This window comes from Manis javanica, chromosome 3 (assembly GCF_040802235.1).
Source record: "Manis javanica isolate MJ-LG chromosome 3, MJ_LKY, whole genome shotgun sequence".
Lineage (NCBI taxonomy): Eukaryota > Metazoa > Chordata > Mammalia > Pholidota > Manidae > Manis > Manis javanica.
The window spans coordinates 43,504,645-43,529,058 of record NC_133158.1 but is presented as its reverse complement, the minus strand read 5'-3'; the positions used below and the strand labels follow the sequence as shown (position 1 = coordinate 43,529,058).

General features: G+C 45.1%; 1 long non-coding RNA gene across 1 annotated transcript in view; it reads right to left on the bottom strand.

Annotated features, from left to right (window-relative positions):
- The window catches only part of LOC118971720 (uncharacterized), a 55,394-nt gene extending 55,138 nt beyond the window's left edge, over nucleotides 1-256 (bottom strand). The window contains exon 1 of the long non-coding RNA XR_005060311.2: nucleotides 160-256. This is a non-coding gene — a long non-coding RNA (uncharacterized lncRNA). The remainder of the gene's footprint in view (nucleotides 1-159) is intronic.
- Between the last annotated feature and the right edge of the window lie 24,158 nt (nucleotides 257-24,414).

The window sequence follows — 24,414 nt, the reverse complement described above, 5'->3', positions numbered from 1 at the left end:
AGAGATGAGAAGCCAAGAGAAAGGGATAAATCTGACACCTTCCTTGGTACCAGAACACACGGACTTCCAGTGCCCCACGGGGCCTCAAGTCCCTGACAAGTTCTGAGCAGATCCAGTCTCCCAGCTGCCCCCTACTGACCCAATTCCCAGACCCCTTACCATCAGGGGAGCCACCTCTAGGAAGAGCTAGCTGCATATGGGGATGCCGAGAGCAAAGCCTACCCTTTCAGATCAGTGGCTTCCAACATGAAGACCCTGGAATGAGACACATGATTAATCAGAATGTGAGAAATAAATATAACAATTGTATTTATTGCCATTTGTACTCACCATACGTATATACATACATACATATGCATATATCATACATAAATATCTATTAATTACACATGTGTAACCATTGTAATATATTTTATACATTTTGTATTATTTTTATAATGTTTATACTTAATATTTTATATTATTTATATGTAGTTTATAATATATTATAATAAATATAAATATATCGATTTTATGTAAACATAATATATAGATATATAAATAATGTATATTTATGTAACAACATATATTTTATGTAGTATATATACAATTATATATATTATATAATATATATTATAAATATATAAATGTATTAAAAACATAAAATGTATAAATATGTAAAAGTATAAATATATTACTCTAGTTACATATATGTAATACATATGTGTGTATATATATATATATACATACAATGGTGAAATTGATACATAAAAGTAAAAAATATAACTATAGTTACATGAATATAATCACTCAAAATTGTTTCCAATAGTAGGACACAATCAAAAAATGCTCTAAAATCCTTCCCTTGAACTGGACACTGTATTTTCTTCAATTAATTTTAAGGTTGTACTGTCAGTATTTCTCCACATTCAGTTTGTGGTCAACTAAACAAAATAAAATGTTCTTCACTTCAACTTAAGTTAAGACAGGCTGCCTTAAACTTGTATCTGTAAAAATATTTGGTGAACAAAATAGCAGAATTTCCATTCAGCTTTATTTGAATTTATTTTATTGATTTCTGCCCACTAACTTTGCTTGTTAGGATAATACATGTGTTTGTTCCCAATTATGTTAAAAAAGGGAAAAGCATATAAGAAAAGGCTAGAAAGGAATATGCAAAATGTAGTCAGACGCTGTTCCAAGATGGCAGGTTTGGGTGACTTCTTACTTCTTTACACTTTTTCTTTTTTTGAAACATTCTGCAATGATCATGTATTTCTAAGATAATAAAAAGATAAATGTGTAAAGAAAATATTTCAATTCTATCATCCACTCTCTTCACTACTCCTGTGGCCCAAAGCCAATGGTAAATGCTCCAAGTTCTTATGTCCTAAGCACAATGCAGGATTTGATCTGTAGCTTTGACTTGGTTTTAATGATTCCTTTCCATTAAAATGTCACAATTTCCAATGACAATAGCACTTAAATGTATACAAAGAATGACACTCAACCAACACAGACAGTGTACAGTTGGCATGTCCTGTGAGGTGTCAGGCTAACCTCTCAGCAGGAGAATCTCACCTACTAGACCTGGTTTGTGTGGATCAAAGCTGGTTAGCACCTGGGGCTGGAGGCGCCTTTTCCAGTGGGTCTGCCAAACACCAGGTAGCCACGTCTTATCCTGATTAATGGCTAATTAGCTTCACAAATAATGTTTAGCGGAACCCAGACCTTTTACCTACTGCTGTTGTCAAGGATACCAACATTTTACCCTCATCATTTTACATGAACTTTGAGTGGAACAATATAGTTCATCATAGTTCCAATGTTTTTATATTTTCTGGAAATGACTCAAGATGTGACTGGTGAGACTGGCCAGGGCAAAAGTGGGCAAGGCCAGTGATTCCACCTTCCACGAGCCAGCCAGCCATGCTGCCTGCTGCTCCCCTGCACAGAGTCAAGAGGGGTTCCCTCACTGGGGGCAGGGATGTAACCTCCTCAGAGCTGAGGAGAAGCACAAGGTACCCTGCAGAAAACTGGAATGAGCAGAAAGTAGGCTGTGAGTGTTCTTCATTCTGAGAATGAGAGTATATGAGATAACACCAGGGCATCGGGACGTGTTTCCTGAATGCAGTAAATGCTAAGGTACATGAACATCAGTGAACTGACGACAATGAAGGTCAATGAAATCTCAGGAAATGGAAGCAAGGGGCACCAGAAAGAATCATAGACACGTGGGCCACAGACCAGGGAGGTTTCCCTGGCAGCCCTTGATGGGTGGTCACAGCACTAGGAGAAAGAGGATATCAGCAGTTGAGAAGAAAGTAAGGTCATATGGGGATTCAAAATTGGTTAAGAAGTATGTTATTGTGTTTCTAAAGATGCAAACAGTCGTAGCATGGATTACAAATACACAGCTGTTACTAATGATTCTGCATGAAGTGTGTTATTATCTAGATTATTAAACTAGCAGCTTAGACGAAACCATTATGAAATGATTGCACAGGAAGGATATTGCAGGATTGGAGCCTGATTAGACGGGATACAGGAAGGCTGATGGGCAGCTGAAGCTGACAGGTGGGTCTAGGGAAGGAGTCTGGACTCAGGCTTCAGTTTGGGTCCTGGGCTTGACCACAATGTCTATAATGAAGACTGTATTTTCAAACTCACATACAATGCACACATATCACTTTGTGCAATTATAGTAGATATATTCTGTACATTTCTGGAAAATTGTGTGCAAATCATTCTTTCTGGAAAACCAAATCATCCTTTAAATGTGCAAGGGGAAAGGAGGTACATACAAGCACTTTGCAACTTTTAAGGCCCCAAAATGCCAGTGATTAGTGGTAACTAAAGTTTGCACAGCTGACCCAGGACCACAGGTCTAATAGGAGTTTGAAAACTTAATATGTAAAATAAGTAATGATCATCTCTTTTGTAAATGAATTCTCATGTACAAGGACACTTTTCCATCGTGTTCTGCAGGTTGCATGGTTCTTCCTAAGAAGATGCATCTGGCTGCTGCACTCAGGGGGTGTCAACCTGGAGACAAGTTGACTGCAGAGCCCAGCCCTGACTTAGGCTATGAGCCCTTGGGAGCAGAAAAGAAATGCAGGGTTGCAGGGCTTACAGTGAAGAAGCAGTGAACACAGGCACAGAATCTGGTGGCTGATTGTGTACGAGAGATAAAGACCTCTGGCATCAGAAACCAAATGAAGGGAGCCCAGATTACTAAAGGACACCACTGTCATCATCAGAAAGCCAGCTAGTTATGAGCGGGGCCAGGCTGGAGTACGTGGATAGGGACAGGGGACCATAACTGATTTGGTCTCCTTGGAAAACCCAGGTTTTCAGCCAGACTCATTGAAATCAGGGTCTTCACCTGCCAGTTTGCACACTGACCTTGCGAGGGTTCAGTGAATGTAAGGTTTCAAGAGGCTAAGGAGCCCCGCAGACTCTGATGAAATTGAGTTCCTAGATCCAGAAGGTTGGGCAGGAGAGCTGGGGTCCCCCACCAGCCTGATTCTACGCTGTGTGCAAGATAAAGAACCAGGTTTCTTTGCATTCCTGCCTAATTCCCACCAGATGCCCCCAGGGAGCCTGCCCAGCCTGAACCCTCCACCTAGACTCAGCAGCATGCCAGCGTTCAGCCCACGTGCTTCTCAACACCCAAACACTCTCTATAACTTCCCTATTTTGCTGTTAGAAATTACTATAAAGGAGAAAAGAACCCAGTTCAAAAGAGAATATTTTCAGAAAACTTACTCATTGAAGAAAATTAGCAAGTCATTACTGAGAATTCAGAGTATGGGTTATTATTCTGGTAGATACTCAAACACACACAACAATGGGAATGAAATCAGAGTTAAGCATTAAAGAAAAGTGTACACCCCTAAGCATTCTAATAGAAAAATGTGATCTATGTGGGTGAAAATAAAACATTTTTAATTCAGATTGGAACATTTAAAGATTTGGGAAGAGAAATATATTGTGTTGATGCAGAGAATATTCTCTACCATCAAGAATATGGTGGCCTTTCAAAAGAATCAGTGTTGGACCTTAAAGTGTTTCTAAGAAATGGAAAAATCATATATTCCCATGGCCACTCTCAACATGGATAAGTTGCCACTTCTTTTCAAGCCCTCTCTGTACCTTCTTACCTAAAATTCATGTAAAAACATGACCATCTGAACTCAGAGGCTAGGTAAGAAGCTGCCAGCATGGCTGATGTCCACGTCAGCCATATGTCGCTGTCACCTTAGCATTAGTCATGTATTTTTCAGAGCAGGAATGACACACACCAGAAGTACTAGATCACTTACATGCTAATTGCAATTACATAGCAAAACATAATGTACTGCCAAAATATTCACAGGATAATTGCCCTGTGATGACAAGATAATTCTTCCTATTCTTCCAAACCAGAATGAGATGCCCCGTCTAATTGCTTTGCAATCTTCTGGGCAAAAAATTTCAGTAGGCCCCAGTCAGACAGGTACTTTTCCATGCACAGCTTCTGTCCAGGTGTCTTTCATCATGTCAAAGGACATGTGCGAGTATATACTGGGGTCTCAGCTCAGCACCTCTAGCATATGGAGGCAGATGAGCTTTTGCTGGGGGTGGGGAGTAGGAGGCTGAAGGGGGTTGGGGTGGTGGGCGGGGTGCAGGGGCTTCCTGTGCACTGTAGCATATTCAGCAGCACCCCGGGTTTCTACTAATTAAATGCCAACAGCTCTCCTCCACCCCCGGTTTTGACAACCACAAGTGTTGCTAGACATTGCTCAGTGAACCCTGGGGGGCAAAACAGCCCCCTCATTGGGACCCACTGGACTATGTGCAGTTGCCCAGTTGGTGGAGAGGTCCTGTTTGCAGAGCTGACCCAGGGCACAGACTGGAAGTGGGGAGATATGTCTGGTGACCCCCACCTCCTGTGGCCCTCCTCTGAATGCCTCTCCTATATCTCCAGGCGCTCAGCACCTGCTGCCCTCTTCTCACTTAAAGTCCCAGCTCGAAGAAACACCCAGGGCTTCTCCCTCCAGAGTCCCAACCCCAAAATAATTCTGTCTTTCTAGTCTTCCACCACACACTCCTCACCAGCACCACCAGAACCACACAGACACCCTCTCAAAGCATCCATTTTACCACTGTTACTGACCACAGATGAGAGCAAAGAGAAAAGTGCCTTGAAAAACAAAATATAAACCCATAATATCCGTAATACTCACAGGGGTATTGGATGACATTTTAGGCGGTGTGCACGAGTGAAGGAGGAAACAATTTGAGGTCGAAAAGCTGTTTGCAGTCATTCCTGCAGAAGCTAACCCTGCTGAGCCCTCCCTAGGCTTTGGGAAGCAGGAAATTCTTCAGATTCCAAGGACAGTCCAGCCCCCAGTAAAGGGAGCAGCCTGATTCTCAACCCTGTATGTATTTGGCTTAGGCTGTATCTGATTGTTTCAGGTGATAAAATTAGGAAACTTCCAACATCCTTGTAATTTGTTTTCAGATGTAATCACCAAGAGAAGACAAAATAGCCTTAGATCATGGGTCAGCAAAGATTTAATGTGAAGGTCCAGAGAGTAAATATGTCAAGCATGGTGGGCAATAGAATAGCAACTACTCAATTCTGCCTTTGTAGGGTGCCGTGGACAAAATGTATGTGGATGAGTTCAATTGCATTTCCAATAAAACTTTATTTACAAAAACAGGCTAGTGGCCAGATTTGGTCCAAGGGCCATCGTTTGGCATCCCCTGACTTAGAGAATCCCTCCTGTTCAAGCATAAAGCATTGACTAAGCATCAGCTTTGGGCCAGGTGTTGGGAGGGGTGCTGGCGATAAGAGGATAAATAGCCCACTGACCTGGATCTTAAGAAGCTTGCAACCTAATGAGGAGAGCAACATGCAAACAGCAGATCCAGGGAAGTGTAAGGGGGATGCTATGGGGGCCCAGAGGCAGTGACCAACTGCCCTCTGGGGGTGGAAGTAAAGGGTGTTTAAAGAAAGGCCCCCCTAAAGACGCACCCCAGATGTTATTGCAGCAGAGGCTGCCTCTGTGCCCGAGGTGGCCCATTCTGTTTCCCACCAGGTGGGGCTTCCTACTAGGGCCACGCCCAGAGGTCATCCATCCTTCTTCTGAGGCTCCTGGGCTCATAGTTAAGTGTGGCTGCAGTTCTGAAACATCTCACCTGCAGTGACTTGAACCAAATTCTTTGACCTCCTTACCCTGCTGCAGGCCTGTGAAAGAGAAGGGCCAGGATGTAGCTGCCTGGATTTCTTTCCCTCCCACCTCTGCCACTAAGCACTTAACTCTTAACTCAACCCAGATGCATCATTAGGTTCTCCCATATTACATTAACTACATAATATTTTCTTTGTTTCTATTTATGGACCTAATTGAAGCACTTTAGAGTTTGCAAATGTGTCTCATTCCCTAATATTTAGCAAAGCCTCGTGATGGGCTGCCCTTTGGACTGCCAAGCTGGGCTGGGATGGTATTTTACTCCTCTCTTTAGGATGGTAGCTTCCCATCTGACTTATGAGAGAGAGAACATGGAATACTACTGTTTTCCTCTGTTTCTAACTACAAAAGGTAGCAGCATTAAAAGAAGAAAGTTTATAGACAAGAAAGAAAACACTCACCCCTAGAGTTTTATGGGAAACATTCCATCGGCTCCATAGCCCCGACAGCAATGCTCTCATCCGTCATTACAGTACACATGGATCTCTGACAGTTAAAACTTCACCCATCACAAAATCTTCCAAGGATGCACATGGAGAAAATGAACATTCTAATTTTAGTAACAAAAACATTAGGGAAGGATGGCAGTTAAGAGCTTAAAGTAGTTTAAGAAGAGCAGCCGTGGTATAAAGCTGCCTAGTGCCACGCTTCCTGGGGCCACCTGGGACAAGTCCCAACTTCATAAACAGAGAAAACACTGTGAATCCCAACGAGGGGAAATGGAAGTCCTTTGGCCTGCTTGCTCTAAAGCCTAAGGCAGCCCCATCGACCCTGCAGACGGTATTGATGGAAACTTTATGAAAAGGGATAAAAAGATGGGGGTCAGTGCCTCAGCCTCTAGGGCATGGGACAGAGCCCAGACCTGAAACCGTTCCTTCTCCCATCGTGGCCGCAGTGCCACTGAAAAGACTCACTTTACTACGAGCACTGTCAAAACAAAGTCACAGCCGGGGCCAGGACGGCTCGGCCAGCAGCCTCGCTGCTCTCCAACATGATGCACACAAAAGGCGCTGTCTGCTCGCCATTGCTCTCAACAGCTGGTCCTCATCTGCAAAAGAGGCCTAGCCATCTGTAAGTTCCATCTCTTCATAGAATCAGGACACCATGTGAGTGGGAAATTCTCATAAAAGGTGTATTAGTCCCTATTGCTGCTGTAATGAGTACCACAAACTTAGTGGCTTAAAAAGCAACCAAATTAATTCTCTCACTGTTCTGGAGGTCTGAAGTCTGAAATGAGTCTTGCAAGATTAAAATCACAGTTTCCACAGGTCTCTATCTTGGGCAGAGCCCACTCCCTTGCCTCTCTGGACTTCGGAAGCTGGCCATGCTCGGGCTTACAGCACTTCCCTCCACCTTCAACACGTGTCCCTCCAACCTCCGCCTGCTATCCCCTGTCCTTTTTGGGTTCTGACCCTCCTGCTTCCCTCTTGAAAAGACCCTGTGTCTGCCCACCCAGAGGGTCCAGGATAATCTCCCCATCTCAACATCCTTAACGTAACCTTATCTGCCAAGCCCTTTTTGTCATATAAGGAAACAGACTCAGAGGTTTTGGGGATTAAGGTGCAGACATTTTTGAGCAGCTATTGTTCTTCCTGCCACAAAAAAGCTAGGGCACGTTCAGAATGAGCTATAGTCTATCAAAGAAGGAGTATGGAGTCCTTGAAAGTGGACTGACTAAAAGTCTTGCTGGCTGGAAAAGGAGGAGAAAGGTAGAGGCGGCCAAATTTGGCCACAGAGAGCCCTTGGGCCAGGAGTGGCAGGCTGGAGTCAGGAGAGCCAGTTGGAGAACAGCTCAGCTGCCACCTTCGTCCATGACTCTGGGTGAGTGGGTGTCTAGTCAATGGGTTTCAGCCCCAGGCAAGTTCACTATGGATTCAGTGTGAGCAAAGAAAATGACAGCAAAACGTTCTTGGGGTGAAAGGGTTATACCCAACTTTACTTCCAGGTGGCAGGTCAGTCACTAGAATCCCATTCACTTAGAGCAAGTCTGCATGCAGCAAGCCAGTCTCTGCCTCTGGGCCCCTCTGTCTGCACAGCCGTCCTCTGAGCTTCGCTGCACAGCCGTCCCGCACAGCTGTCCTCTGGTCCTCTGTCCTCTGCGCTGCCACCACTCCAGCCTCTGCTCTGCTCTCCTGCAGCCTTGCAGCTCTGCCATCATGTCGTGCCCAGAGCACTGGGCAGAGCTCTTTTTATAGAGTCAACAGCCATGTATTGTCCACAGGTGTGCAGTGAGCTAGTCAACCAAGGCCAGGTGAGAATCCTGGCCACAGGAACTCTCGTTTTATCCACAGTGGGTCTCAGGTCGCTGGCCTTCCTGAGCTTCCTGCTGCTCTCTTCCCCAACTTCAGCACCTCTCGCTCTGCCTCTGTGCCCACAAACTCCATCTTCCCTCCTGTGAGAGCTGCTTCTGCTCACCCCTCCTTTGGGACTCTGCATCCCTGCCTCTCACCTTCACACCGGAAGTCATCTCCCTGCTCTTACACATTCTCACACCCTCCCTTCTCCATGAGATCACGCCTGTACCCATAAATGTGCTGTAATACCTGTGCTCACCTCCATCTATGCCTCCTATCTCTCCTGCTCTTTATAGCAAAACTCAACAAAAGGGTGGTCTACGTGGGCTGTCTCCACCTCCTCACCTCCCATTCCTTGAACTGAAAGAATGAACTTCAACCATTCCTTGAACTTTAATAAGGGTTTGTCTCCAAGTACTCCTTTGAAACACCATTGTCCGGAATGAAGTGACCTCCGCTTGCCAAGCCTAGCGGGCGGTTGTCTCATTGACCTCTCAGTGCACTTGATGCGGGCGATCATCCCTTCCCTTGTGAACATTTTCTCTTGCCTTCCTTGACTTCAAGCCTTCTTAGTTTTCTTCCTCTCTCCCTGGTTGCACCTTCTAGCCTCATTTGCCAGTACCTGCTCTTCCTCTTTTGCCAGCATGTCAACCTTGCGGACCCCAGGCTCAGTCTTCAGACATCTTCTCTTCCTACACTTACTTTCTTGGTGAATTTACCCAGTCTTGCTGCTCTAAAAGCCCCCCTGCATGCTAACAGTTCTCTAACTGACATTCCCAGCTCAAACTCCCTCCCCAGCTCTGGACTCGTGTGTCCAACTTCCTAGTCAATATCTCCACTTAAATGTCAAAGAGGCACCTCAAACCCAGCACCATCCCAAAGGACAATCCTTGGCTTATCAGCTCCAGCCCTGCTTTTCCCAAAGCCTCCCCCACTTCAGCCAATTCATTCTCCTGGTTGCTCAGGCTCAATTTCTAGGCACCCTCTTTGCCCCCTCTCATTCTCTGCCCCTCACATCCACCTCAACAGCAAGACCTTTTGGTTGTGAATTCAAAACACACCCAGAAGCCTTTTGGCATTTTGCAGAGCCTCCACCACAAAGACCCCATGCCACGCCCCCATCACCCTTCATCCCAATTCTCTGTGTGGGTCCTGGCTTCCCCGCCTGCTCCCGCTTCAGTCTGGTTTGATGGGCTTAGCACTTTTCTTAAAATATATACATATATATATCAGCTCTTTCTGTTCTCCTGTAGAAAACCTTCCCAGACGTCCCATCCCACTCACACACCAACCACCCAGCAAAGAGAAAAGCCCAAGCTCCCTGAAATATTCACGTGGTGCACCTGCTCTGACTCAGCCTCTCTGGCCTCATTTCCAGGGGCTCTCCCCCCACGCACTGGTCTCCAGCCCCACCGCTCCTCAGACAGAAGGCTCTTCCTTGCTAGCACTTGCTCAGCCCACCTCAGAGAACGTGGCTCCTTCAGAGCTTCCCAGGGTTCACGGCCTGAATTCATTCCTGCCTCTTCTCAAATGTCACTTTCTCAGAGAAGCCCCTCCTGGCCACCTCACCCAGCAGAGCCTTCCTGTCCCCACCCCTCTCTGCTTTCCTTTGAGGAACTGGTCCCTGTCTGCAGCTGTGTCCATTCTTACTTGTCGACCTGTTAATTCTCTCTCCCCCTACTAGAATGGAAGCTCCCCGAGGACCGGGATCTCATTCCCTGTTGCATCTCCACACCTGAGAGTAGTGTCCAGCACGTAGGAGGTGCTTGGTATATTTGCACAATATTTGCAGAGTGGTTGTGTTCTCATAGCACATATGCCACCATGCTATAGTCTAATTGCTGTTGTTCCAACTGCCTCCCCAAATGGTCTGTAAGGTTCTTCTTTATCCCCAGCACCAAAGTAGTCCATATACCTTGAACACCTGGATAGAAGATGGACAGATGGATTTATTAGATTAGGTGAGTGAGAAGTATGCCTCAGACTGGCCCTGGGGTCCAAGGTTTGAAAGATAAGCTGATTTGCTTTTAGAAATTAATTCATTTGTCTCAATGGGCCACATAAATGACATCCAAGATGGTCATGAAGACAGGAACAAACAAAATGATTTTTGAAAAACTCTATCAATGGATACTTCCCATTTTCCTCTAGGTCGTATTAGCACTTGGGTTACTTTCTCTTTTCAAAGCCTCCTATTAGTGCTCAAGTCCACCCCCCAGACCTGTGTCTTAAACAATAGGAGGGAATGTGCCCTGGGATCCCTCCCCCTTAGAGCAGAAAACATAAAGGCCTAAATCAAGCAAATTCCCTCCCAAATCTAATTCTAACATAATGAGCAGTAAAGACAATGGATCCCTTTTCTCTAGGCTCACTACCTGATGTCCATCAGACATCAACCAGTTCTTTAAAGGCCCTGACCCAGGATCCATTTGTATGGATGATTGAACTCTCACTGTTATTTTTTTCCCCCAGAAGATTTCTTGCTAATTCAGGGCTGCCCAATAAAATTTTAGCAATCTTGCCTTTCTTTGGTATAAAAAAAATAATAATAATGAACTAAACCAGATAGGTTATTTAAAGAAGGCGAAGGGAGAAAATGAGGAAAGCATTTAAAATACAGATATTTTTAAAGTGCAGTTGAGAAAACTAGCGTCCAAGCCATTTGTATTAGAATTATAGTATTTTCCATTTAGAGAAGTGGGACAAGTTAATTGCATAGTTACCATGGAATAAACTACATCGTAATTACACAGAAACTCCTTTAGAAACTGTAGTAATTACACTGAACTGAAGCATTCTAAAATAGACCACGAGTTACCAAGCACATGTTCAAAGGAGAGTTGTCTAACCTGTACTCCGGCTCCTGGAGCTGAATGCAGCCCCGTCAATGACTTTCAATACCAATTTTTAAAGATAATGATTTTTAAATATAGATGAATTTCTAGAAATGGTCTCTGGCACAATATTTCCTTTCAAAAAATGGGAAGAAAAGCTCAGTTAACTACTGCCAGGCAGCAAGAAAGTTCACAGTAATTTCCTGTGAAAAGAGGTGACGATCTTCAAAGAAAAATATTAACAATCTCAATTTTAGAAAGGAGTTTTTGGTGATTGGCTCACATTTACATACTGTATGTCAAATGTGAAAGGAAACTATGTCAGAATAGAAATGGCTAAGTTGAGACGTGAATGGTACAGTATATTTTGCATAGAACAGCAATTTTCTTGGGAATTCAAAGGCCTGTTATGTAGCCAATCCCCCAAAAAGCTCAAAACAGTCTCCTTTTGTAACTCTTGTTTTACACAACCCAAATTATTCAGCTGGAGAAAAAAAGGGGAAGTGGTAAATATACCGATAATGGGGATTGTCAAGCCCTAAGAAACTTGGTAGAATGAATAGGCCATGGAAATAGGCTCCTGGGATTCTTGGTTCTCAGCCCTGGAGGTTTTGAAGCAACTTACTAACCCTAGGACCTGACTTTTACAGAGGCTGGGCTCTCTCTCCAAGCCTCCTTACATGAGGCTCAGGGCTAAGGGTTCCAGAAGAAGCAAGCTGAGGGTTTCCAACCATCCCCAGGGTTCCTGTGCACGTCAGCTAGCCTCCTACCAACCACCCACCCTACCAGGCAGAGGTCACATAGCAGGTCTACAAATAGGCACTCAGCTCCCGGCTCCCTCCCCATTTCCGGTTTCCAGGCCCACCAGTTGGCTGCCACCCATGGTTGAGACTAATTGAGGGCTGGATTTAGAACCATTGCCAAGGCCTTTGTGAATTTAATTTTATAGACATTGTTTTGATAAATTGATGCCAGGCTAGATGATGGGCATGAGAGTAAGAAATGAGATTAGAGATGAGCAAAACCAGATGAAGGGGGAAAGGGACGTTTCTAATTGCACATAATTTAAACCTGATTTGTGTTCAGCTCTGGCATGGCCAGGCCAGCTCCAAAGCCATGAGAAATATGTTTCCTCCCAAAATGGTTTTGTTAAATGCCGACCCAAGCTGCCTTCCACCTTTAAACACACACACACACGCACACAGGAATTGTATCCAGGACTGTGGGCATGTCCACTGAGTCATGAGATCCTTGAAGGCAGAGAAATATCTTCTGCTTCCTCTTTGAATTTCAACTAATGTTTGTTAACTGAGCAAATGAGTGCTCAGATGCAGGCCTACCACAACAACCAAGGATTCTTATTGTGTTTCATCAAAAAGACTGCATGAGACCTAGTGACTCCACTATCAGGAATTTACCCAAAGAAAACAAAAATCTCTGACTCAAAAACATAAGCACACTCCTGTGTTTACTGTGGCACTATTTACAGTAACCAAGCTATGGAACCAACCTAAGTGCCCATCAATAGATGGATGTATAATGAAGAAGTGGTACATATACATAATGGAATATTATTCAGCCATAAAAAAGAATGAAATCCTGCCATTTGTGCCAACATGGATGGACCTAGACAGTACTATGCTAAGTGAAATAAGTCAAGTAGAGAAAGACAAATACCATGTGATTTCACTTATATGTGGAATCTAAACACAAAACAAAACAAAATGAACAAAACAGCAGTAGGCTCGTAGACGCTGAGAAGTGACCAGTGGTTACCAAGGGGGAGGGGTTGGGGTGGGTGTGTTAAATAGGTGAAGGAGATAAAGAAGCATAAAATCTCAATCATAATATAAATTAGTCATGGGGATGAAAGTATAGCATGGAGAATGTAGTCAATAGTTCTATAATGTCTTCCTATGTTGATAGATAGTAGCCAAACTAGTTGGGGTGAGGACTTAATAATGCATGTAACTGTTGAATCACTATGTTTATACTTGAAACCAATATAATATATCAAGTATACTTCAATTAAAAAATACTAAAAAAAGACTTTGCACTGTCTACGAAGGGAAGAATAGCTACAAAGTGGTTTTTTTTAGGGTATGATAATCAGAAGAGAATAAGATTGTTAAAATTTAGTTTGAATTTAGAAATAAGGAACAGTTTAAAGTTGTTGTAATCATTTAAATTCATGCACTGACTAAAACTTAGGATTCCAGGGTCCTCTTTCAAAACTCACCATATTCCTTAGAGCTTGACCAATATTTATGCCATGCTAATGTTTCAAATGCAATGTGCCTCAAGTCAATTTAGCCATAATTTTAGAAGAACCTATGTCTTTAGAGAAACAGGTGGTTCTGTGGGTGTCCACAGCAGACAAAAACTAAACTGGCTTTCCTATTATCATTCTAGAGTGGTAACTAGTTAAAATTATTCACATGAAACTTCCCTCCAAACCTACAGTCAGGGAAGTATTTTTATACCAGCCACTGGATCTTTGTATTACCCAAAAATGAGTATATTGCAACCTTAATCCCAATGTGATAGCGTTTGAATGTTGGACCTTTGGGAAGTAATGAGGTCATGAAAGTGGGGCTCTCATGAATGGACTTAGTGCCCTTTTAAACAGAGGCCAGGGAGCTGGCCAGCTCTCTTTCCACCATGTGAGGACACAGACAGAAGCCACCATCTATAAACCAGGAGGTGGGCATCCGCCAAGAACCCATCTAAGCTGGCACCCTGAACTCAGACTCTCAGGCTTCAGAACAGTGAGAAATGAATTTCTGTTGCTTATAAGCCACCCAGTGCATAGTATTTTGTTAGAACAGCCCAAGCTGACTGCACCGCCATGCTCTTGATTATGGTTGTAAATCAGTCAATACGTTGTAGACTCTAGAAATATATTTGCTAGATATTAGCTCTGACATCACATAAGGCTCTTGCCCCCAGGAAAGCACAGAGGAGAAGGAAAATCTCGGGGTCCTTCCCACAGCCCTGCTCCTGACTTTGCCAGGGCTGAGCCCACTGGATACATCCCCAGCCCGTGGGTAGGTCCTGGACAGCAGGAGGCAACTGACTTAGAGACCCAGCCCAGGTCATCACTTTGAGTAGAATCCTGCCAGCCCAGGAAACCCAGCCGGACCCCACAGTCTCATGGAAGCAGAGGGTTGAGTGCTGGCTGCCAAGGGCTGGAGAGAGAGAGTGCATAGTTTCTATTCAATATGCATGTTTTGGCTGTGCAAGATGACAATGTTCTTTCTAGAATAGAGCTCTGCTGTGCAACACTGTGCTGCAGGACGCTTAAACATTTATTAAGAGAGTAGGTCTCACGTTATGTGTATGTGCATGTGTGTTTACTATAATGAAATAAATACACAAACAAAAGGGTTTACTGAATTCTGCATGTGGGCCACTGTATGAACAGTAGGTGTGTGGAGACCTGGGATGGACAGGCTGGCGTCATGTCAGTGCCCTGTCTCGGAACAGCAGAGGTGAGTTGGCGGCCCGAGAGCATCAGCCACCGTGGCTGGAAGCTCACCACCCCCAGGTCTGGTAGAGACTCTTCTGGAAGCGGACTCCATCCTTCCACTGAATCTGCCCAGGACTCTGCCTGGGTCGTCCACCTTTCTGTTGCTTTGTAACTAGAGCACCTAATTATTCCACTAGGAGGTCAAAGAAATGTCAGCACCCCATTACAGAGCCCTGAGACAGTCAGACATAAGGCAATAATTTGCATAAAGAACTTATTTTCCCAGCAAGGGATAAGAAAGAAAGAGATCTGCAAAGTTCAGTGCATTTCTGCTAATATGGAAGCAATATGACCTGGAGAATAAAGTGCAGTTCAATCAAGGATGACAAAAAACAAGGTTTTGGTGTCTGCTGTTGGGGGTTTTGTTAGTTGATTGGTCTTTAACTCCTGAAACTGTGCATACATAAGGAGTAGTGAATGGTCAAGGAGAAAGAGTTCTTCATCTGTTAGATAACTAGTTGTTTTCTTGTGAAGTTTTGTTAAGGATCATGGCTTTTTTTAGCTGAATTTTTTTTGTCCCTTTATATTGAGTTTTCTTCTCAACTCATTCTAAGTTAGCAGATTTAAAAATAATCGACCTGTCTTTTTACCTTCTTTGTTTACAATACCCGTCCATTTTTATGTAGCTAATTGTGGCTGTAATTGCCAGGGTTTTATTTTCTAAAGAATTCTTCCCTGTACTCTGGGTAATTTGCTAAAAATGTCCTAGCTGCTGGTGGAGGAGGCTGTTCCACGTAAACTCACCCTGCAAATGCACCGGCCTCCTGCTCTGCAGAGCTCAGTCTATTTGGGAGCTTGCAGACTGGAAGCCCTGATTTCTTTGTCTTCCCTGAATACTGTAATGAGCAGCCTCGGTGCACAGAGAAACCTTAATAGTGGTAATTCTAGGTGTTCACATATATGCCCCACACCATTTGGGGTACAAGAAATATGCACGCACACACACGTATTTCTCTGTTTTCTCAACAGCAAATTAAACTCCACACCAACGCTGGTAACACTCTGTGAGTCACTCTCCCTGACTTGGGTAGCACTGGGCACTCCAAAACCTCCCCTGGAGATTAAAGCACACAAATAATGCTGTGAACTGCCCTCTTCTGGGGCAAAAAGGCTCAGCCAGAAGAGAAGCGCCCTGGCAGAGAGGGGAGAGTTATTTTCCTTCCCTGATGATTTCTTTCACCAGTAAAACCTGATGAAGCGAAGTACTTTGAACAACTGAGAAGTCGCTCCGCCCCAGCTCGGCGTGGAGGGCTTGTTTGGTGAATGCACCGCACCTGCCCCGGCGGCTCCTCGGGGCTGGCACGGCCGCAAGGGCAGCAGTGCTACCAGGCCTGGCTCGCCGGCCCCCTCTGCTGGCGTTTAGTGGGAAATGCCCTGGAGCCTGCTCCCCCGAAAGCCGCGTAGGGTCCGGTTTCCGGGAGCCCTGTACTTAAGCCTCAATTTGTTTTGACCGCCCGGCTCTGCCCCGGCACCTGCAGCGGCTGCCGCAGCGCAGAACCTGCGTTACGGGGGCGCACAGATGGAAAAGGACGCACGCGGGATGGCGCACCTGGGACGGGCCACGGGACTGCCTACGTAAAAGTGGTTAAAATGGCACATTTACATCATGTGTATTTTATCCCCCAAAAAACTAACACGCGCCAAGGAAAAGTGGAACCAGTGAAAGCAAGTGAAATGCAGAGCGCGCCGTGCCCCAGATCTGATGTGCTCATCTACTTGAAGACCCCGAGCCCTGAATCGGGGGGTCCCGGCCTACAACCAGGGGCTGTCCCAGGAGGGGAGGGCAGTGAGGCAGCTCAAAGGGGTGCCTGGCCTCAGAGGAGGGACAAGCATTGGTGGCCAAGGACAGCGGGTCGGCCCCTCTGTCCCCGCCTGCATTACTCTCCACCCCAACCTGCCTCCTGACTCCCCGGGTGGAAAGGAGGTACTGGTGGTCTCCCCACAACTGAAGCCAGGGTGGCGGAGACCCGTGCGCATACGCCATTGTCCTAACAGGGAAAAGGGCTGACCCACCCTGAGCGGGTTGAGAGAGGAGGCTGGGGCCCTACAGGTGACCCTGCCCCAGAGTCACCTAAAATTCATCCAAACAGTGGAAATTTCAAACCCCAGGGGTGCAAGTTACAAATAAAAACTGGAGCTGCGGTTCATCCAGCTACAAGCCAGGCCTCTCCCACCCTCCATCTGTGTCACTCTCTCTGGGGGACAGGAAGCTCAGTGACAGGGAGGGAGAGAGGGAGGGGGCGTACCTGCGGGAAGGAGAAGGGAGAGAAGAGACTGGCAGGTAGGGCTGGGGAAGCGGAGAGCAGAGGCAGCCGGCAGGCAGGCAGCCCGCGCCCCCCGACCACCACCTAAACAGGCGCTAAGCCCTGGAGGAGGGGGAGGCCCGGAGCCCCTGACTAACTACCCTTGTTAATGGGGCAGGTGGGACTGCGGGTCAGGGACTCAGCAGAGGCGCCAGTCCAGGAGGGTTCAAAGGGCACGTATGTGTGCAAGCCATTGGGGTTTTTAGCAGGCAGTACATCGTATCAAAGGGGGGAAAACTGTCAATCTGTTTATCCCTTCCCTGCAGGCCTTATTTTAAACATTAACTGTAACATGTAGCCCCAAACATGCTCCCATTTATTGTTTTTTTTTTAAAGACAGAGGGGTTGTCTTTTTCTTAGATCCAGGACACAGGGGTCATGACAAATTGGGCAAGGTCCTGGTGAACGCATGGTTGTCATCTTTCAACCTCATATCCTGTAGCATCTGTAAAAATTAGGCTAAAGACATGAATTAACGGGAAGCCACAGGTCATGTGGAACGTGGGTGCTCGGCTGCACGCTCAGGCAGGGCATCCACATCGCACCAGTGTGGGCGGCTGAGTCCCCGCGCCGGGGCCCTCCACAGCCATGTGCGCCCTGAGGCTTCCTGTGCGGGCACACCGCAGATCTGGGCAGATCTCAGATGCCGCCTCCGTCGAGGGCTGGCTCCTCCGCAGGCCCTTTACCTCCACGCCCACAGCTACGAGCCCTTTGCAACTTGGTAGTAAGAGAGAAGTGTCTCCACTGACATGTTTTCACCTTTGGTTAGAGGCATTTACACAACATAAAAAAGCCTCAAATTTAATTCATGAAACACGTGTTTCTAAAGAGCATTGAAGGACTCCATTTTTACTGAGATTCTTTCACTCTGGAAACGTCTACCTGAGAACGTGCCCCACTCGGGCACCAGGTCAAACACCTACCTGCTGAAGGCTGCTGAAACTTGTTACTGCAAACCAGTCCTGGGAAAGAAGGAGCTGCCTTTGGTCCAGGCCTCGCTGCATTCTGTCCTCGGGCCGGAGAACCCACAACAGCCGCTCCGTCCAGGTAGCAGGAAGGCGCATTCCAGGGATACCCCTCAGACCTTCACAGACCTCACCAGCTAAATGCAATCAATAGACTCTGGGAAGTGTATGGCATCTATGTAAAGCTCTTAGTACTCTTTAATTTTCTAATTAAGTTTCAAAAGATATTTTAAGTCTTTTTAACTTTGTATATATTTAAATATTTTAAAAATTGTTACATGTTTTTCATGATTTCTCAGATATAGTTTGATGCCATACTTGAGTCTTCCACTCATTCAACGTACATTTTGGAGCATGGCTACCTGGTGGGTTCTGTGCAGGGAAAGAGCAGGATGGACAGAGTGCCTGACCTCAAGGGTCAGGCAAGAAAAAAAAACAGGCAAGTCAGTATATGGTCAGCCATAAATATTTTGGAGGAAAACAAAGGGAAAAGAGTGCTGGGCTGGGGGGGCCCTCACTCCTCAGGCGATGTCTGTGTAGAGACATAAAGGAGTGAGTGATAGAGGCGTGGCAGCGGCACCTGACTAGCCTTTGCTTTTATCCTTCACTCTTTCAGAGACACTCCATAAGTATCTGTACGTTGCAGATGTATATAATTAGTCGATCACATATTGAAAGATTCAGGAACACAACAATAAATGGTGTAAGGCCTGCCCTCAGGGAGCCCATGGTGCAGTGGGGACGAGGGGCAGCAAGCAAGCGCATGCAGCTCAGTGCAATGTGTCCTGTGAGCATGAGCCCCAGGGGCTGGAGGAGCCCACACGTGGACATCTGACCCCGGCAGGTGGATTCTAAATGCCAGGAATGCCTCCGTGAGCAAAGCAGACAAAAATCCCTGTCCCCACAGAACTCCACTCTACTGAAGGCAATATCTACCTCTGTGTCTGTATTTATATCTATTTCTGTATCTCTCTCTGTATTTATAGCTCTATCATCTATCTATCTATAACAGCCTTGGTCGTCAAGGATTATAATTTAGCAGGGGGCATAGGAACATACCTATATAGGTACATAGCTATAATTGAAAACAGAAAATACAGTCCCTCCTAAGAGAAGTAAATAAATGTATTAAGTACACAAAAGACGAAAAGCATACACTCTAAAAAGACCCTCAGGAAAGACTTAATAAAATGGAGATCAATAGAAAAGGAATTGGAGAACCAGAAAATATAAGACTGGGTTTGGAAAAAGCAAGACGCTCAGGTGGCCTCAAGCACAGGCACCTGAACTAAGATGCAAGGATGGGACATTGTGAGGCTGGGAAGTGGGCTGGGGCTGCAGTCCGGGGACCTCCTGTCCCTCACTGGATCCAAAACACAACATTAATGACAAACGTGTAACAGACAACATCATGACTGCAGTGACCACCCTGAGATCTTGAGATAGATTTGCATAATTTTCTGAGTGAAAAATCAGAAACTAGAGAATCCTCAGAAAGACTTAATTTCCCTGCAAAAGAATAGAAAAAAATCCTTAATACTTCTGTAGAATAATAAAGCACAAATTGTTATCACACTATCTTTTAAAGGCAACATAAAATATATTTTTGTGGAAAAATTAGGAGATTTGCTTTTTTGCTAGAATGACACAACTTACCAAATCAGTATTTGCTTTGTCAAAATTGATTTAATAGTGCCATAATGAAAAAAATCCTAAGGACACCAAATCATACAAACCACTCCCAACCTGTCTTTTCTTAAAACAACCCTGGAAGTTTTTATGTGTCTCACTCACCAGCATTTAGTGGAATGGCCCTTCAGGAAATGTTTGTTGTAAACGCAATGATCCAATTAGAGATGTTATAGCAATCTTTGAGACAAGTGTAAAAAGACTGAGAAATTTTGAAGAAAGCAGAAAAATTTAGAAACCATCTGGAAATCTTAAATAGATGACAGTAATTATTCAGCTGTTTAGAAACAAGTCCTTAACGAGAAAACTTGAACATGGTCTCTCATTTTCTGCTAAAATAATTGTTTGTTTTCAAATCTTACAGTTGGGGTTTTGTACCATCACTAACAGCCAACCTCCCCTCTCCCTGTGGATAAATTCCATATGTCAAGTCACAGGGTCCACACGGAGAGATCTGCATCTGGCCCCTTTCCCTTAGTGGGCAAAAATAAAAATCCCTCCTTGTAATGACCTGCCCTCATCCTTCAGCTTCCAAAACCTGAGCTTATTCCCCGAACTGCTGACCAGGTCCCGTCTCAAGCTCCCAGAGCCATGCTGTGCGGAGAGAAGGGCAGTGAAGGAGTCCCAGTTCACAGCTGATGTGGCTAGACTACTAGTCACTCCATCTCCTGCGCCTCTCCTCGGTGTCTGAACCAGAGAAGCCCTCCTAAGAGTTCCAGAAGGAGCATGGGCAGCGAGTGGACCTGCTGCTTGGCTCGCCAGCCTTCTTGGGATCCCAGGCCCAAGCATGCCCTGGAGCTGCGTCTCCACTGCCAGGCCAAAGACCCCGCCCTGGGCACCCGGGCCCTGGCCCACATAGAATGACCCTTCTCCCTCACTGTCTTAATCCTCGGATCACAGTCGTGGTGTGAACAGCATTCTCTTTGCTCAGAATTCTCCAGAAAATCGCCACATCTCCTGCAGACAGAGTTTCTGACTCCACCAGCTGCCAGGGCAGCCGAGGCCGGCTGCTGTCCCCCACGGTGCCATCTCCCTTCCTCTGGTGGTGCTAGTCTCCTTCTGGTCTTTATTTCCCACCAAAAGTCCCAAAGCTTGTAGAAGGGCCAGAGGTACAAAACCTCTCGGTGGCAGAGATGTCTTCCTAAAGGTGGAAAGTACAAGTCCACCCCTGTCTTGGTCTGCTTGGGCTGCCAAACACCACAGACCAGGCAGCTTGAACCACAGAAGTTGGTCGGCTCACAGGTCTAGACAGCAGAATTCCAAAATGAAGGTGTCCTGAGGGCCAGCAACTCCTGCAACCTCCATCCTTGACTTGCAGATGGCCACCTCTCCTCTGTTCCTCACACGGCCCTCCCTCCATGCACATCTGTGTCCTAATCTCTTCCCATGAGGACACGGCTCAGACGGGGTGCTGGCCGACTCTCATGGCCTCATTGTAACTCCATGGCCACTTCAAAGGCCCTACCTCCAAGTGCGGTTGCATTCTCAGTAGCAGAGGTCAGAGCTTCAACATACGAATTTTTGAGGGACACGATTCAGTCCATAACACCCCTGAGCAAATTAATAAAAATATATTGTGCCATTGTCTCTACACTGGGCGGTAGCAGGAGGGTTGGGAGTACACCAACTCACAGGTGAAGGGCAGCACGGTCCCTAGAGAGCCCGTTTACTTCACGCTATGTTACGCCTAGAAATTGGAATCATGTTTAGGAAAATGATCCAACTTGTGAATAAAATTTACTATTAAAACACAGACCTTCAAAATAAAATCCGCATCGGCCTCAGAGCAGCCGAGCCTGGATTCTCAGACACGCTACTGCCGTACACTCTCCTCGCTGTGTTGCACAATTATGCTGGTGGAGAAGTTTGAGGAGCCCTGAGTCCTTCTCCAAAGGACACTCATTATCAGCTGCCCCATCTCTTAATGCATGTTATACTGAGAAGCAAAACAAAGGGTTCCCAGCTCCCTGGTGTGTAAATGCTGTTGAAGGCTTGCTGGGCTAGAAACATGCTGAAATTTTTCTACTCAGGCTGAGTTCATGTCTTAAATCATATCCCCAGGGGGCAGTTAATTTATTTTAATTGATTGGAGCTTTTGAAATGTTCTGAAGAGCTCCATCTGAGAGGGAGAGAGGAGGTGGAAGCTGGGCATGCCAGCTCTGGCTGAGAGGGACATGCTTCTACAGACATTGTGATCCACTAACACAGAAGCTCCTCATCAAAATACACCCCCAATTAAGTTTTATTGCAGCTAGTACCTGTGCTTAAAAATATATAATTAGTTTGAGTGAATACATGATACCTTTATGAAAAAATGTTGATTATTAGTACACTACTAATCATTGGAATAAATGGAGATTTATGCCAAGTTCCTGGCATAAATTAGTATGACACAGTAGACCTAATACAGTAAATATACCAATTAATCAACTTAATAAATAGATATGCCAATTATTTCTAAATTGATCTGTATGGGCAATGCAATCATAGTCAACATTCCAGCTGGGTGTTTTATTAATTCAACATAATGATTCTAAAATTATGTAAAGGGAGAAAGATCCAGGAAAGGCCAAACTGATCTTGAAAGTGAAGAACAAAGGTAAGCTGTAGGACAGACTTGACTTGAGAAAAGTGTAATGACAGCAATATGGTTTGGGTGCAGATTGGGGCAAACCAGTGGAACCCCAGAAGGAACATGGAGAGAGCCCCACACCAACTTGATACATGGCAAAGGCAACATCGCCAAGCAGTGGGAAGAAGGAACTGTTTAGTACATCACTTGCGAGAAACTGAATTACTTTGGAGAAAATAAAACAGTACTCCCAGTCAATATCATATAAAAATGTAAAGTCCAGACAGTTTACAAACCTAAAAGTTAGAAGTAATTGTACAGATATAGGAATATCCCTTCATGACTCAAAATTAGCACAAGATTTTTAAACAAGAACCAAAAAAAAAAAGCAATGAATCAAACTAACTACATCAAAATTAAAGCTTTTTGTTTAGTGATAAACACCACAAAGTTACTGAAGAGATGACAAACTTGGAGAAGATAAATTCTACATCAAAACCAACAGCACATTAATATCTAGAATACACAAGGGCTCTTGTAAATCAGCGAGAAACAATCCTATAAAGAACTGAAACTCCACAGAAAAAAAAATAAATCATAAATAAGCAGTTAAAGGAGGGTGCCTACAAATGGGTGTCAAAATCACTAGTGATCAAAATAACATAAATAAAACCACAATAAGAGACCACTTCACAAACACAGTGAATAATATCAGCAGTTGGGAAAGGTTTGAGGAGATGGAAGCTTCCAGTCCCACACTGCTTGTCCCACAGCGGCGATGAGAGCGCACAGTGATCATCTGTATCATGACCCCAACTCTGCCTGTGATGAACAAAAGCACAACATGCATATTACCCTATGGGAATTACATACATGATTGATAGACATCAAAGACACAAAAGCTTCCTGTATTATGAGTGTCGAGAACAGCAACCTCCCAGGCGCCTTCTGGAGCACACGGGCAATCTCCATTTGCCAACCTCCTTTGCTGTTTGTTTGGGACCATCTGCTGGGCTCTGGTCAATGAACTAGGTATAATGCTACTTCCACCTGGCCCCTAAAGCATCTTCCGTGCTCCACCTCTCCCAGCCATGAGGCCAAATAAAGGGCTCTAAGGTGGCAAAGCCGTATGAAGAAAGAAGCGTGCATTCTCCAATCAGCATTTGGGAAACCACCCAAAAAAGCCACTTGTCCCCATCAGACTCAGGTGAGCAAGAAGTGAACCTGTGTTAAGCTACAGGGACTCGGGAGCTGTTTGCTTTAGTAATCAGCCTATCCAGGCTAGAACAGTACCTGTCAAACCTAGTCTGAGCTTCGCCATTGAGAATCAGTAAGGTGCATTTGCTCTCCTAGCACCAAGTAAGCTTGAAATCATGAGACTCAGGTGCGAGATGATGTAGTTGAAGAGAAACTAGCGTTATGACGGTTCAGTTCTTAGGAAGTAACTTAGAAATGTTCCTTTCTTCACTCACAGAACACAGCAGCCTGCCAGTGGCCCTCCTCAGCAGAGCCCGCTCCTCCCAAGTTGAATACAAAAGCATTGGCCAAACCTGTCTTTCTCAGTAATTCCTCTCACAATCCCACAGCTTTCTCCAGAGAAGCAGAACTCCCGAAGAAATGTCAGTAGTAGGAGATGTCTGAAATTTACATTTTTAGACTAAAAACACTTTTCCCTTAACAGAGTAGGTGTTTATTTCCAAAATGAAATCCATGAAGAAATGAAGATAGAAATATTTCTCTGAAAGTACTCAGAGACTGAGGCCTGGGATTAGTGCATATTAATCCCACTCCCTCCTTTTCAGCTTCCCAAAAAACATGAACTTCCCTCAGACGTTAAATATCAGTGTAGACTTTCCAGATGAGATTGTAGGGACACTGGGAGAGCTTTTGTACAGCAAGCCTACCGTGCACTCTTAGACAACACACAGCTTTCTCCTTCCCATCCAATAACCAGGGGTACTTTTTCCCATTGTTCTCATTACCAAGCAGCACCCAGTTCCAGAAGTATCT